General features: G+C 34.0%; 1 protein-coding gene across 5 annotated transcripts in view; it reads left to right on the top strand.

Annotated features, from left to right (window-relative positions):
- LOC136032870 (microtubule-associated serine/threonine-protein kinase 3-like) overlaps positions 1-17,995 on the top strand; it is a 217,535-nt gene that overhangs the window by 63,949 nt on the left and 135,591 nt on the right. The window lies entirely within an intron of this gene.

Here is a 17,995-nt window from a genome sequence, read left to right as displayed (position 1 = left end):
AAGTGTTTGCTGATAAAAGCGAATTTGGTCTATTGTCATCTGTTCCTAATTCAAACTTCTATTGGCGGAACAATGGTAATATATCATGAAAAAATGCAACAAATTAAGCACTCTGCAATAATACATTAAATTCAACATGCACATTTTTATCTTTATGGACATTTAACTATGTTGGTAACACGGCATTTCACTTTGGAATTCACACCTGCTCTTGATTTGTACAGTAGTTTGTCTCTTTTGCTCCATCTATAGCAGTTGCATGATAAAGCAAATTTTTCTTTAAATTATTATTTAGCTTTGCCAATATTTTAGCATTTTTAGATATAGATGTGAAATCGTCCTTTGTTTTAATATGAATATCAGCCGTTTGCAGATATTTTGTCACTTAGCGTCTGCTGTACCCAAAACAGTCCATCGACATTTTTTTTCTGGAAAACATCTAACAAATTCTCCTTCGTCTTCCGAAGAGTTATGAATAGACTAAAGTATTTTAAATGTTGGCTCCTCTGGGGGTAGATTACACCTAACAACTATAGACAAAAAGAATTTTTTTTTTTAATCATATTTTCCTTTGTATGAGAACTCAATTTTTAAATTAGTGAATGTTTTGACCGTGCCATAATTCCTACCTAAACAATGGAAGGCCACAAGTTTCCACATGGGTACTGCTAGGGTAATCTAAACTGAATCTTCCCTCAGAAAATAGAAAATATACAAAATTGTATAATTTCAGAAAATTTGGAAAAATAATTAAAACTTTTATGGCAAAAGATGTCTTAAAAATCCCCTTCCCTGGAAGTTTCCGCGTGTGCTCCTGAATTTTTAGCTTTTATTTCTCGAGTTAATAAAGAACTAGACCTCCGTTGCCTGTGCAACGGGAAGTGTTGCAGCAACTGTGCCCTGTTCCTTAGGGCACAGTTGCGGAGCAACACGTGCAACTGTGCCCTACGGGACACAGTTGCTATTTCCGGGAAATCTGAAAGAGATACGGAAATAACGTCTTATAGTTTTCTGCTTAACTTTTGATGGTCTAAACTAGGAAAATATAAAACAAACCAAATTCACCAAAAAATTTAAATTGCCCCGAGGGCATGACAAAACTTCCAAATAGAAAAATCCAAAGAAGGAATTTTATTTCGGGGAAACTATTGTAAGCTTCAGTTGTTAGGAGATCGAGACCTGTCGAACCGCGTTGGAAAAAAAATTCTAGCTGGTCCAGAACAGAAGTTACCTCTAGAACGTCGAAACTTCGGAAATTATTTCTTAGAGAACGAAGCAACTTGGTATATAGAACACTTCACTTCTTCTTGCATATTTTTCATAGCACTACTCGATAAAAATATAAGAAACATCAAAATCGAAAATTTGAGAAAATTCCAAAAAAAATCGGAACGAGATGGACTTTTCCGGAATTATTTCCGGGAAATCTGTAAGAGCTACGGAATTTTGTGCTCCGGTTCTCGAAGAGACAAATGAAAGTTCTACATGAGTTCAGCATAACTGTATTTCTAACAAGTTTATTTCCGAAGCTAGGGTCGTCTTAACTTGACGCCAAACATCGAACGCACAGTTTCTAAGAAAAAAACCGTTTTATTTTTTTTTATGGAAAACTGTTAGAAATTTTAGGAACTTCACTGGAACTTTTTTACTCTGTTTCACGTTTCCCTTCCCTCTGAAAAATCTCAAATTTTTAACTCTTACCACTTCGGAGCTACAGGTCGCTGATCACGGTGAAAAAAAACAAACAAAAAAAAACTACGAAAGCAGTAGTGTTGCTCCGCAACACAAATAGAACTTTGATGTTTGAAGGCTAATATTTGTTGTTAAGAATTTGGTGTAGTTGAATAATCAACCTACTTCAGTTTGAAGAAGAGAAAACAACATGTACATCCATTTTTTTCCATTTCTTTCTTAGTAGTAAAAAAACAAAAAAAAAAACAAATGAAATATGAATTTTTTTAATGTCAAAAGGTTTATTAAAACAAGTGCACTATCGTTCGTTGCACTGGTTGACTAGATAAGAATATTCAAAATTTAGGTTCTCAGTATTTTTCTTACACATTATCTCTATAAGTAAATATATGATTTTTTTTTTGTTTATTAGGATTTTATTAAAAGACATTTGGATTCTCTTATCAGACATTCAGATTTCCAAATCTCTGATTTTTTTCAGGTTTTTAATTTTATCGATTTTTGATTGAATTAATTCAGAAAAGTAAAAAAAAAAAAAAAAAAAAAAAAAAAAAAAAATCGTAAATGCGTTTTGTTCAAGTTAACTCTATACTATATTTTACTGTAAAAAAAATAAACTTACATCATTGTTCTTAAAATAAAATCTCGTTTTTGAATTTTTCTGTGAATGTTAAAATGAGTTGCATTTTAGACAGTTCAGGAAACTTAATTTTCAATACCCATTTGATAGTCACTTCTATAACTTCGAAATGATGCTTACATGTTTTTAAAAAACATATTCCTTCTTTTTAGCTATATTTTGGTGACAATCATGTGCTACCACTGATCAAAATCAGTAAACTTCTAGTCTCCAGTGGCTTTTAAAGGCAGAAAGTAATGATTTGTAGATTGACTAATTAGTTTTTCCAATATTTTTTTTTTTTTGCATTTTCCGGTCATTTCATACTGACAATAATAGGAAATTTGACTACATTCATACCCATGAACTTAAAAAATTGATTTTAAAGCTTGTCTGTAGCGTTTATTATATCACACTATTAATTGTTTCAATTTTCCTTTGCCATTTGCACATGACTATATTTGACATTTTACATTTATGAACATCTTGGTTTCAACATTTTCAGTTCATAGTCTAAATGCTTCTTTTCTGTTTTTTGGGTCATTTCTTTACTATGATTTTTCCCTTTAAATAATGTACATAATGGTTTGTTGATTCCATAAGATTTTCCACCGATTTCATCGAAATTTCTCCTCATTATTGCCTGATGTGAATTTTTGGGTATTACCAATGGACCAAGTAATGCACCCTCCGAATCCAGCGTGTCTACTTTGTCATTATCATTATTATGGGAGTTGCTGAGGCAGTACTGAATTGTCAATTTTCTTTGTCATTTGAATTATTATCACGTTTTTTTTTCGCTCTTGAAGAATGCTTCCAATTTGGAAACCTCTGTAAGCATTGAGAATAGAAAAGATTTTGCTACCATCTAGGAAATATAATAGTAGATGTCGCATATGCTAATCTTAGACCAGGGATGAGATCATAGCGGAATGCAGGTTTCTTTTGATTAACCCCATGTTTTTCATCATAATCAATATTTACGTAAAATCACGATAACATTTTTAAACTTCAAAGTAAATAATAATCATTTTTTTTTTCTTTAAAGAGGGATAGATTTTTCTTTGGCCATTTGTGCTATGTAGCACAAATTTTGGGACTGACAGCGCCAACATGCTATTTAGTGAAAGACATATATAGCCAGTCATTTTAAAGATGTATGAAACCTTTATATTATAACCTCGCGGTCTCTAAGAACATGCGGCCTCGGGTAAACGTATTCTGTCCCTAAACCTATATAATATCCGCATAAAATGAAGGATTATTATATACAGCAATTTGAAAGCGCCATTTAATTAGTCTGAAAGAGTTTATGCATTAAAAACATCTTTAATTAACGTACAGTATTGCACAGCTGCACACCACTTTTTACAGTAGAAGGGGGGCTAAGTTAGGGGGGTTATTCCCTGTTAGAGGGGGGTCTTCAAAAATATGATTTCCCGTCCGGATTTTTAAAACTTCGTGAATGATCCTTCCGATTAATCTGAAGGAGAGAGGCTGGGGAGAGGGATATTTTATGCACTAACCATCCTTTATCTGGAAAGAATGTTTAGATTAAGTGTTAAAAATGGTTGCTGAGGAGATGACAGTTCCACCCTTATTGCCGAAAGATTTGGGTATAAAACAAAATCCAAATTAATATGCTTAACTGCACAGAGGGAAGCTGACAGTACAGAGGGCGGTAAAATTGTCTCAAGAACACTCGGCCATTAAAAAAAATGGAAAACTATAAAAAAAAAAAAAAAACGAAAAAAAGGTATTCCCTCTCCCCAGACATTTTTCTTTGGTGTACATTTTTTTGGGGTAATCGTAGCGAAGACAGGCCATTCAAAACAGAGACAGTGTTTTCCCATGTTTTGCCAAGTGTCAGAAGTCGAAATATTATAAGATAGCCAATTGATTAAACCCATCGACAAGATAATGAGTTTTGAAGGCCATACTCACAACCGTTATTCTGTTTTTCCAACGGGCAGAATTTGAATAGAAAACAACAAAGCGTTTTCTAATAAAAGTAATGAGAGAAGTTCAAAACTTAAAACAAACATAAATTAAGCTGAACGTGAGGAAGAAGGACCTCGTCACTCTTTGCATTAGAGTTCGAGTTGGCCTATGCGAAAAAAAAACACATTAGTATGCAACAAATTAGCTGGTTGTTTATCATGTGACAAGAGGATGTTACAAGTTTCTGTTTACCTATTGCCTTTCAAAACATTTCAATAGAAAAAATTTGCTTTGTAAAGCAAAATACGTATCCAGGATCCAATTTTCGACGATGTGAATATAAACTTTAGTGTAAAGAGTGCGAAGATTTAGGAGGGTGACAACCTCATGTTTAGTGGAATTTCTGTGTGTTTTAAATTTTAACTCCACTCTCTACTTTCTTTTTAATGTAATCCAATATAAAGCTTTAATAATACCAAATCCAGACTTTTTAATGCTAAAAATTTTTATGTGCGTTTTTAATTTCTCCTCGCGTAAGTAAATGCTTATGACTCCTCCGAGTTCTAGCTCCTTTTTCTTTGGAGGGATTTGATAAGTATAGACAAATACGGGCAGTGGCGTAATTTTGTCAAAATTCTGGGAGAGGTGGGGTGGGGGCAAATTTTGGAGGCAATTTTTCCAAATAAAATGAAAATGAAGGTGAAAACTGAAAAATGAGCCGTATAGTACCATAAAGGTAAAGACAAGGCTGTATCTAGGGGGGAGGGTTGGAGTTTTGCCCTGAAATTTTTTGTCCGACTCGTAAATCGTAACAAAACTAATAAAAAAATTTGATGCGTTTGTTAATTTTTTTTGTAAAAAATTTTCTTGTAATCCCCCCCCCCCTCCCGAAAAAATCCTGGATACAACCCTGGGCAAAATTATACCAAAATAAACTGACCTGTTTCTGTGGATGCTTGGAATATGCAAGCTTATCATAGTTTCGACAAGATTTTTGAAGAAACTAAATTTCAGGGGGGGGGGGGGCAAACTGGGGTATGGGGGGGGGGCAAACCGAGGGATATTTGCCCCTGTCTCGTAATAAATTACGCCCCTGAATACGGGCATGCTCACCTCGTTTTCCGTCAAGGGTCCTTTTCGATAAATTACTTATATATAATCTAAAGGATGAATCTCATCATCATTTTTTTAGTGACTTGGAAAGGAAAAATTATTTCTCCAATAGTTTTATCCAGTGGTCGCATTTTAAGAGGTTTATCTACTTCATAGGAGGCATGGGAGATATTGGGTGATTGGGACAAAGAAAAAAATCAAGTGTCTATAGCTTGAGTACTAATAAACATAATACCGTATAGTATTTACCAAATTTAAGCCACTCTATTCAGGTATATCAAATCCGTATCCAGGGGGATACCGAGTTTGACCCCCCCCAAAAAAAAGTTTTTGTTAGGCTCCCAAAAAAGTAGCAATTTCCCCCACGGTAATGACAGTGGTCAAGTATGGCTCTGAAACGTGGGTGCTTTGAAAGGTTGAGGATGATAAGCCAAATGTTTTAGGAGGGATAGTCTAAAGATAATTTTACTCCTTTGACTGACCATATGCTAATTAATTAGCTCTACGAAAACCTTGGTTCGATACTATTTCCTAGGAGCCTAATTTTCTATCCCACTTATGTTACCTAGATGTTTGATGTGATAATTCGTTTTGGTTTCATTTATTCATGTTCAGTAATGTCTATTCGTTTCAAATTTGGATTACTATAGTACTTTATTTCCGCTTGTCTTAAGTTGTAACACGGCTCTATACTTTTCTTTTAAAGACTTCTTTTTTCGTAAAATTGTTTTTGAATTAATAATGCTTGAATTAATTAATTAATAATAATTTTAATTAATCTTTATTATTTAATTTAATTTTAATCTATTCAATCTTATTTATTTATTTTTATTAATTAATTATAATTTTAATTAATTAATTTTAATTATAAAAATTAATTAATAATTTTTAAACAATAATGTTTGAAATAAAATCACGCTTTACAGTCGGTGGATTGCCAAAAATCGTACTTTTTAGTCTTTTGTACTCGTAAGTTCATCGTACTGATTACAAACAAGAGAGAAAATCGAAGAAAAAGCATTACGTGTTCATGGTCCTAAACTGTAAATTTAGATATATTGGGAAATTGATATTTATGATTTTTAGATTGAATTATTATCATTCTAAATTAAGGGTCACTCAAGTCTTTTGACCCTAAAACGTCAAATAACTGTAGAAGACAAAAATGAAGAAAATCCGAGTTAAGTGGTTTGGTTTGGGAAAGGCTCAGTTCTCACAGAGTAAGTTATTTCAGAGATAAATGCCACTTCTATGCATCACACATAAACTTCGAGCATCTAATCTTAGATAGACTAACAGAAACTTAAGTGTTATTTAAGTGGCTGGATTATCGGGGACGATTAAGATTTCGTTAAAGTTCAGCAAAGGAACGGAGAACATAGATTGAGAAATAAGGCTGCTTCAACCTTTCAACGCGGTCCGTGCTTATTTGACTTTTGAGCGGTCAGGAATTAAATTAAAAAACAGACTTTTTGACTTAACGTAGAAGTAAGGAGCAGCAGCTAAAACTTAAATCTGGCAGAACTTATTGCGCATGTGAGGAGGGCTGTCACTCCCTCGACCCTCTCTTTTTACATTAAAGTTTGACTTTTTGTCGCATTTCTTTGAGAAAGACTGCTCAAGCACAAGGACCGTTGAATTTTAATGAGATGTTTTTTTAAGAGAATATTAAGACTTCAGCGTAAAGAGTGAGGCTTGACGAAAGCGAAGCCCTCCGCCATATATGGAATAATTTATATTTGCTTTAAGTTTTGATGTTGCTGCTTATTTTCAGTTTAAAAAAAAAACTTTTTTTTTTATTTAATGTTGTCCCAAGGCAGATCCTGATTCATTACAGACCTATGCCAGTACGCACGAACTACGGTTGGGGCAGGATGTCGAACATGCAAATTGATTACTGATCCTTTTATCTTTTCGGAGGTAAGAGACTCGGGAAAAAACTCGGGAGAGGAAATTCCACACCTCCCTAACGCTAAGTTTCCACTCCTGAGTGATCAGACGTAGGATATATCTAGAGAAAGATCCAATGCTAAAATATCTTCATATATTTTGTTTGTTAGGTTATTATATAAATCAAAGTACGATGAAACTTCCAACACGCCTCGTAGAATTTTTAAGCGCCAATTTTATTGCAATAGTTTTGTTTGTTTTACCAACGAAACTGAATTTTTTTAATCATAAAAAAATTCTAGCCTCATCCGTGGTTTAAAAAAACCCAAGGGACTAAGATATAAAAAATACCTCATTGTCAGAAAACGAGAACATTACTTTTATTATTTTTTTTTTTTTGTATTTTTTTTTTTGTATTTTACACCCTTATAGGATTTTTTTTTGTCTTAAAAGGATAGGATGGAGGACTGGCTTTTTCCCCCATCCTCTATGTAGGTGTCCATGTTTGAGTTGGCTGTTTGTGAAAGGGTTTAAAAAAGGCTTGTTACCTTAAATTGCAATTGCCGAGATCAGATGGCGGTAACCTCCTGTAGATTTCTCGCTGGTACTGGTGTGACGACTTTAGTTGATATTGAGTCCCAATTAAGCTTCCAGTCAACGTTAAGGTTGGCCTTATCTTTGTCGACTCTAGCTTTGAAGGAGTCTATAGTGACTTCCTGGCTGTCTTTTCTGTCAACCAACTTTACATTGAACAAACATTATTTGTTATTAAATGTTAATATATTTAAATAAAGTTACTTAAATAATATTTGAGTGAGCTATACTAAAATAATATTCTTGCTCTCTTCTTCGAGACCAGGGGAGATGGAGTTTTTTTCTGCTGTGGCCTCTAATGCAGCTCAGGAGAGAAAGGGTAAATACTTGTTTCACTACCCCAGAGTTTAGCAACTTCTGGGTTGTTATTGCATTATCCCTCTTTCGTTGATATGTCAGGGTGGGCAACTTTAAAGATTATAGTCATTGTTCATATGGAGCAGAATAAAGGGTGGGAATAAGTTTTTGTTGTCCTTCTCTGTACATTCTCTATGGCCTAGCATCCTTTTTAATTGTGGAGATGCTATTACCATTCTAAATTCAAGGTGAGTTGTTAGTTAGTAGTAGTATTAGTAGAAGCACCAATGACGTAGAAGGCTTTAGACTTTTACAATTAGGGAAGGTGATGATAGTTTATTTAATTTCATTTCGTTTTGGGTTTCATCTATACTTCAATAGCAACTTTTTTTTGTTCGTTCTAAGCTTGATTTGTATAGATAGATAGATAGATAAGTGTATTTCAAAAACCCGTGGGCCATATACACACAAAAATATAAAGAAATAACAAACAAGCAAGGAAATTAACAACAGTAAGAACACGCACAAAAAAACAGAATTCAACGCAAAAAGTACCTAATCTAACTATAAAGAAATTAATCATATAAAACTTTTTCTTCTTATTAAAGATTTATCTATATATACTCCCACTCGAAATATTGTGGTTGGGTTACTATTTTGTAGAATACCCGGAAGCATCAAATTAATCCCATGCAAAGAAATTTCCCGTAAATCCAAGAGTACCGGGCATTTCCGGAGAAAATGATCCAAGTCTTCATCATCATCTTTACAAAAGGGGACAAACATACCGCCTATCAGGACCAACTATCATTTTATTTTTGTCGAACGTTTTTTGCCTGTTCTGGAAGACAATTTGCCCTAAGCTGAATCCAACGACGTAGAATCATAGCCGGTAAAATAAATTTAAAATAAACTTCCTCCCAAAAACTAGGTTTTGCCTGATTATAATGTTGTAGGGTTGTAGAATCAAAAACCAGCCCTTGTCAATGCTGAATTTCCTGACTCTCTAATATAAATCGTACCTGGCTTTCTAAATTTGTTGGTACATCACGAGATCAAAGACCATTATTCCATAAATAAGGCATTCCTACTTTTTCTAGTAATGATTTAATTTGGGATGGCCACGAGGTTTTTAAACCACATTTCAACATCTCTTCATATACCACTCTTACTAGTCTATCTTCATTACTCTTAGTTAACTTCAACCAGAATCTAAGCATTAAAATATACCTACGTAGCTTTAAAGAAAACAGGCCCATATTGCCTTTCTGAATCTGTGAATGAGTTGTCTGATGTAGACCAAACACTCTTTTATAATACTGGAGCTGAAGGGACTCCAGTTGCTGCACCGTTTCTCCACCCCATATCTCTGCTCCATATTCTATCACGGGTAAAATTTTTGTGTTAAATATTCTTTTATGCATTTTTAGGTTTTTGATCCCCATTATCGTCGGGTTTCTAAATATAGCTGACATGGCCACCCTACCTCTCTTAATTGTTTCATCAACATGACTCCTTAGGCTTCTATTTTCCGATAAGATAAAGCCTAAATGTTTTATTCTTTTACTTATAAATAGTTCCTTATTGTTAAATTTAAATGTATATTCGACTTAAGCTTTCAAGGTTTATTGATTCATTATTAGTAGGTTTATTAGTTTTATAGGTATTAGGTTTATTAGTACCTGTTGTATGTTTGTTTTTTTGCTATGATTGTTTTTTTTTTAATTTTTGGTCGTTTGGGTTTGAGTTATTGTAGATTTCTATCTCTTCTGATCTTAAGTTTAATATGGCCTTTACTCTTCTTTAGAAAACTTCTTTGTCGGAATTTTTTTTTTTTAAATCGATATCTGTTAGTTTTCGATTGCCAAAGTTTCAAGTTTTTCAAAATTACCCGTTTCAAAATAATTTTTTGCTCCAAAATAAATTAACAGTTTTGGCAAGAACTAATAAAATTAAACTGAATATTTCATATATAATGATGTTAATTGCTGAAAGCTCACCAGCTCAAGATTTTGTTTCAACCAGGGCCGGATTTATAGCTTTGGCGTTTCTAGGCTCTTGGCGTTTTTATTGCTCCGTTTTTGCAAGACTTTCTGGGAAATCCCCAAAAGTTCAGGAATAGTGAAAGCCGCAGGGCCTAGTGGGCTTATTGGTAAATCTTGGTCTGATTTCATTTTATTTTCGATGTTGTAATAAGTACAAAAGAAAATAATATATATATATATATATATATATATATATATATATATATATATATATATATATATATATATATATATATATATATATATATATATATATATATATATATCTGTAATGTAAATTCTTTTTAGTAAAGCGCCAAATACGCATTAGGCCGTATGCTTTTACCGTTAGGAACACGGGCAGTAGCCATATTCTTGTTTGTAGTGAACAATATAGGTATCTTGAACATGTTTAGAAACAGCTAATAAAATTAAACTGAACTCCCATCACTTTTGGAATATAATATCGTTAATAATTTTTTTGTTTGGGGGGCATGGGGTGAGGGTCAGGGGTCAGCTGCAATGATTTTTGGAATAAATTTTCGTCAGTAAGTTTTTTTTGGGGGGATGGAGGGAGGGCCAGGGGTCAGTTCCCATGATTTATCGTTGATAATTTTTTTTTTTGGGGGGGGGGAGCGGTATTGAGCCTTAAAGGTCCAGAGGTCAGCTCCCTCAAGTTTTGAAATAAGGTATTTCGACATCAAATCGTCAAATTTTGATCAGATGCATTTGGGGAAAAGAGGGTGTATGTGTATGGGGGAGGGTAGATACCCTCCGATCCCTTTTGACTCATAAAAAAGTAACTAGAGCTTTTAATTTCCAATCAAATGAGCAATCTCTGAAGTTTATACGACCTCCCATTACATAAAGATCCTATATGCCCCAGGGCATAACTTAAAACACTTGCCCCTTTGCTCTGGGGGGGGGGGGGCTGTGTTGACCCCGGAGTTTTATTTATCTAATTTTTCAACTATTTTTGACGAAAATGGTTATCTCGATATTTTTATCGGATGGGATGGGATTTATCGGATTTGTTTTTTTCTCTGTATATTCAAAGCCTGGGCAAGAAGAACATCTTCTACAACGACAAATATATTTATTAAAAACAAAACTTCAAAGAATTTAAAAAGCAGATTAAGGTAAAACTAATTTTGATATCCTCAAAGCAAGAATTTTGGACACTGTAATCCTGAAAAGTTTTTTAGTTGACAAGAATTTAGGCCACCATGGCCTATAATCTCCAAAATTATGCTCAAACCGTTGACTCAAATTTCAAATATCAATCTAAAGTGGCTGATTTCCTTTATAATCGTCGGAGGTTTAAGTAAAAATAGACTTCAACCCATATGTTTTAATGTATAAATTTAGGCCACCATGGCCTATAATCTCCAAAACTATGCTCAAACTATTGGCTCAAATTTGAAATAGCAATCTAAGGCGGTTGATTTCCTCTATAATCGTTAGAGGTTCAAGTAAAAATAAGCTTCAACCCATATGTCTAAATGTTTCTTCGTGCATATTTGTACACCTTTGACGAAATATCTTTGCTTGAGAATGTCCTTTGGACTTAGTCGATAATCTCTGGTCAAATCCAAACCCATGAACACCAACATCTGACTCAAAAGTAATATGTTATTATCAGTTATTATTCTGACGATCATTTCTTTAAGGTTTTCACGTTCATAGGGTGCCCCTCCTTTCAGGAGTACCGCCAAAATTATTCCCAGAGACTAAGTAGTAACTGGACCAATCAAGAAATTTTTGAAAGCCTTCATCGGGAGGAGAAATCACAGGGGCCCATCCAAGATTTTCATTTGCCTTTTCTAATGATTGAACTAAACTAAAATCCATAGCTATAACATTGTCACTTTCATTAATAAGTGATCGTCACATTTCAAATCTCTATGAGCAACTCTAGCTGTTTCTAATTTTGACACTATTGATACTATTTGCTGAAAAAGATGTATAGCCTTGTTTTCACTCAAAGTTTGAATTTGAAAATATATTTTCAAGTGTGATAGAATTCTGATGGTATTTTGTTACAATCCAGCATTCTTATCCAACTATATAATGATCAACTGTCGTATGCATCCGTCAATACTTTTTTCTTTATTCAAAAAGCAAACTTCTTTGGGCACAGTTTTACCAGTGTTTAATTCGAGCATCTCAACACGGTCTAAGTTAATATTTTACAGCTACGGGTTCCCAATTTTCTTTCCGAAACCCCCCTATGAAAACCTCTCCATAGGATCGGTCCATGCCAAGTTTCTTGTCAGTCAAATAGTACTTTTTGTGTAACTTCTTCAAATCTTTTGCTGCAGCTTTGCACTTTGGTAACGTCTCTAATAACGTTACTAATTACTAATTAATTAGTTTTTTATTAATTTTTTATTATTTAAATATTTTATTAATTAATTTTTTTTATAATTTATATTTTATTAATTATTTTATTAATTTTTAATTAGTTTTTTATTAATTAGTAATTGTTATTAATTACTAATTAATAACGTCTCTAATTGGCACAAATTGTCCTTCTTTGATCAATGATTCTACAATTATGATGAACACTGTAAGGATCCATTTGACATTTAAAGCTTGCTTGCTGCAACATATTTATATCCAAGATCTTCTCACTATTAATTCAAAAATGAAAATGTACCTATAGCAGTAAAGTTATTTCATAGCTGATAATAATAATAAATGAATTTCATTATATAACTTCTGAAAGCCCCGCCTACTGTTGTTATGAATTTTTAACTGAAAGTAAGGAGCGACATTAAAACGAACAGAAATTATTCCGTATATGAAAGGGACTGTCCCCTCCTCAACGCCCCGCTCTTTACGCTTTTTATTGTTTTAAAAAATAAAGTTGTGACGAAGCGTCAAACTTTTGTGTAAATAGTGGGACCTTGAGGAGGGGACAGCCGCTTTCATATACGGAATAATTTCTGTTTGTTTTAAGTTTTGGACGTCGCTCCTTACTTTCAGTGAAAAAAAAACTTGTTTTTTTTTTTTAGATTTTAATTTCTGAACGTTTTTGAATTAATTCAGGTTTTGAATTTGGCTCACCGTTCATGAATAATTAAAACGAAATTTGTATATGAATTATAATTTTTAAAGACTAATAATAACCTTATAATAACCTAAGGTTGATTTTTGTTTCAGTTGTTTAAGAATGACTCCTGAATCACAATGGCTATTTAATTAGAATAACAGCATCTTTTAAAAGTTAAAAAAGAAACTTTAGTGTAAGAGCGAGCTACTGAGGATAGGCGCTCGATCTCATATACGTAATATTTTCTGTTCGTTTCACTTTTAATATTGCTTCTTACTTTCAGGTGAAAAAACTTGTTTTTATTTGATTGCTCATCGTTCTTTAATAATGTCGATAAATCCAACTCCCCCTCCATTGGAAATTCCTTACCCCCGCGAAAAATGTCTCAATGGAAAGATTCTCCCACGTAGCTTAAATTAGCGATATTTGCGGAACTAATTTTGTAAGGCATAGTAACAAAACGGCCAAAGAGGTCGAAACTATTTTTATGAAAATAAAAGGCACAAGTTGAGCATAATTTATGTTCGTTTTAAGTTTTAATCTTATTCCTTACTTTCAGTTGAAAAAAAAAATTTTCTTTAATAACAACTACAAGCCGAACACAGACATTATCTTTGTGTTATTATCACATAAAAATCACTTATAAAGCTGCTTAAGGTAAAATTAAAGGCTGAGATTGGCCGGAAAACAACACAAACAAATTATTGCTTATATCGGCCATTATTTTACTAAATCCGAACTTTAGTGTAAAGTGCGAAGCATTAACGAGGGTTGAACTTCCTCATGTACGTAATATGAGGGGGTTCGCCCCCTCGTCAGTACCTGGCTCTACGCTAGGTTCGAATTTTGTTCCAATTCTTTAAGAATGACCCCTGAATCAAAAAGGCCATTTAATCAGAATAAGTAGCTCTTTTGAAATTTCTAAAAAATACTTCAACGTAAAAAACGAGGAATTGACGAGGGAACGAACCCCCTCATACACATAATAATTTCGTTTCGTTTTAAGTTTTAATGTTACCCTTTTCTTTCAGTTGAAAAAACTTGTTTTTTATATTCAATTTCTGATCGTTTATTAAATAATGCTGTGATATGCAGTGGCCTCTTCATAGAAATTTTCTCCCCCTATGACAATTTCCTCCATGGAAACATTCTCCCACGTAATCCAGTCCTCTCTCCACCGAAAAAATCCCCCTTAAAACGTCTGTATACTTACCAATGACAAATACTACATGAAAACAATGGGTAAAGTTCTTAACTTGCAGCCCTTCCCCCGGGGACTGTGGGAGATTAAGTCGTCCGCAAAGACATTGTTAGTAGATATTTCAACTATGTAGAACAAAATGGCTATCTCAAAATTTTGATTCGGTTACTTTGGGAAAAAGAGCATGGGAGGGGGCTAGTTGCCCTCCAATTTTTTGGTCACTTAAAAAGGGCACTACAACTTTTAATTTCCGTTCGAATGAGCCCTCTCGCGAAATTCTTGGACTACTGGGCTCCTACGATCACCACTGGAAAAAAAACAAAACAAAAAGAAACAAATAAATCCGTGATCTTTCTTCTGGCAAAAAATACGAAATTCCACATTTGTGAAGATAGGTGCTTGAAACCTCTGCATTAGTTTCCTCTGATACGCTGAATCTGATGGCGTGATTTTCATTAAGATTCATTGGCTCCAGGGAGCGTTTCCTCCTTTTACGAAAATAAGGTAAATTTTCTCAGGCTCGTAAGTTTTGATGGGTAGGACATGATGAAACATATATATTTAAATCAGAATAAAAATCCAATTCTTTTCATGTATCTATTAGTATCAAAATTCCGCTTTTTAGAGTTTCAGTTACTATTGAGCCCGGTCGCTCCTTACTTACAGTTCGTTGCCACGAACTGTTTGATTCTGGAACTTTTCTACTGTTGCAATACGACTGCCGGTATGATGCCATATTCCTGGGAATCTTTCGCCTGATTTTTGATTTTCGTCTAAGTTCTACCTAAAGAATTTTTTACTATGTAACGATTATGTTGATTTTGCAGCTTCCTTTGGAATAAAAATTAACCTTTTAAAAAATATCTGAAACTTCAAATGTATCAAATATCTAACTAATATATATATATATATATATATATATATATATATATATATATATATTTATTATTATCTAAGAATTAACGACGCTTTTTGACTACTATGGTCCCTGCATCGGCCCTGCAGTGCATTCCTGCAGCGTGTTTCGATCTCTGGGTCCCGTATTACCAAGCTAAGGTCAAATCCACTGCGCCACCACAGGACTATATATATATATATATATATATATATTTATATAGTAGGGGGAAAATTTCCACGGAGAGAATTTTGCAGGGAGGGATTTCGCGTGGGAAATTTTTCACTGAGAGGAGCTCTATTTTTGGAGCTATTTATATATAGGAGAGGAACTCTATTTTTTAACAAGACAGAAACGATGAAATCCGGCTAAAAAACACCAAAGTTATAAATTTAACCGGAAAAAAGATAAGAGCTCGTATTTTCATATGCATGACGTACATCCAAAAGTTCCTGGTAATAATATAATCAGTTTGTTCCCCTAGCAGCTCCCCTCGTCCTTAGACATGGTTCAATCCCAAGAGATTATTCCTCAAGTCCCAAGATCATCTAAGAATTACCAAGTCAATGAAACTCTAATCATAAAAGTGAATAAGAACCAGGGACAATAGTCTATCATTGATTCACAAGGCAATACCGAGAAAAAGTCAATAAACAGCGTAAAGAAGCAAAGCAAAATCTAAGTTTAGCAACGTCTAAACTTAAAACGAAAATAAATTTTCTCCGTATATGAGGGGGCTGTCCTTTCTCAACCCTCCCTCTGCAGGCTAAAGCGTCGAATTTCTTTAAAAATACTTCTCATTCAAACTCAACCGCCTTTGAGTTTGGGCAGTCTTTCTTTAGGACTCGTGACAAAAGTTAAGCTGTAGCGTAAAGTAGTGAGGGATGATAAAGGGATAGCCTCCCCCTTCTCATATACGGAATAATTCATGTTCTCTTTAAGTTTTAATGTTGCAGCTTACTTTCAGTTGACTCTAGTTATGCAAGGTGGAGTGACATGCAGGAGAGGTGTAGCATAAATGGGAGATGAGAACAACGGCAATGAAGGAGGGAAAATTAATGCCATATGTTTCTTCTCACTTAATAGGACTATCTGTCTTGGCTTTTTCTAAAATTAGCCATGACTTGCCCACAACTATTCCATGTTTAATACAAAAACCTTGGTACACGTAGTATTCTAAGATGTACAGTAGGTGGCGGGAAGTCAGCACCCCCTCAGATTTCATTTACACTCTCCTTTGTAATTTTAATATTTATTGTCGAGAAACCCCAAAGAAAGCTACATATCTCTTAAAAATTCCATTAGGCCTAAACCCCTGAAAATACATTAGGGCAAAAAGTTAGGGAAGGGGGCACTAGTGCCCCTTGGAGGTGGGACCGTTGTGGGATACAGTCAAGGATGCTCTCATGGGGCCTTTTATAATATTAGTAAGGGGTATAGTCATGGAAGTTCTTAAAACTTATGTAAAGGATAGTCTGATTTCAATGTGAGTTAGAATTATTCTAAGAAAATCGTCCAATCAAGAAACTCCAAGCTAAGTTTTAAACATTGGCCTGTGTTACAGCCTCTTAAAATCTTGAAATTTATCTAAAATTTCTTTAGCTACGCGGCAGGCTTCTAATCACAGACAATTTGCTGTCTTTTCCTCAAAAGCCATTACTTTCTGCTCCAGTTCCGTTATTGTGCATCTGAATTAGATAAAATAGATTCTACAATCTGACAATTCAGTATCCCAAAACCCATTGCATTTGCTATGTCCCCCTGCGGGAGGTACCATAAGGCCGGAGCATGAGTCACTTGGCACGTGGCTTCTAATTTCTAATAATGATTTCTACTAAGCTTCATTGAATTGTTGTAATCCCAATTGTTAAAAATATATACAAATATTTTTGCAATCATCAGTCTTCGTACTGCAGTTCATTTAAAATAATTGATTATTGAAACTACTCCAAAAGAAAACTGTCACGAATATTCAGCGCCTCCCCCAGTTTAACATACCTAATGCCTTCAGATTGACAAGACAAATAGGTTAAAAAAGTTCGATCCGACAACTCCTAAAAGTATTCAGTTGATGCTTACATTTGTTGGAATCACACTGGATAATCGAATTTTTTTTAAATGTAAATTTGATCTATGAAGTTTAGAATTTTTATATTACCTAAAGGAAAAATAGATAAGGCGTACATAATTCTTAATTACATACATTTGAAAATCGTTAGGCCATTTTTAAAGCTGTTTCAAAACTGATACTGTTACCACATTAAGAAGCAGTTTATATACAAAAAAAAAATATGTCAATGAACCATTATCCAAATTTCTTTTTTTTAAACTTCTGTAATCCGACATTTAACTAGGACAACCCTTAAGTGTCCTGTCTGTAGTATAGGCAACCTATAATGCCCAAATATGGTGTGCAATCTGTGATATAGGCTAGCTTTAGTCCCCAAATAAGGTGTGCCAACTGTAGCTTGAATACTGACCCTACTGACAGCTTCACTTACCTAGGTAGTATTATTAGTAAAGGCGGTGGAGGCAGTGAAGATGTTAAAAGTAGAATAGCCGATGCGCAGGGTGTTTTTTCGGAGTTGAAAAAAGTTTGTAAGAATAAGAAGATAACTGTGAACAAAAAACACATAAGGGAATATTGGAAGCTACAGTGATGACTATGGTCAAG

Source organism: Artemia franciscana, chromosome 11 (genome assembly GCF_032884065.1).
Source record: "Artemia franciscana chromosome 11, ASM3288406v1, whole genome shotgun sequence".
Lineage (NCBI taxonomy): Eukaryota > Metazoa > Arthropoda > Branchiopoda > Anostraca > Artemiidae > Artemia > Artemia franciscana.
Note: the sequence above shows the minus strand (reverse complement) of the source record. Positions and strands in the feature narration are given on the sequence as shown.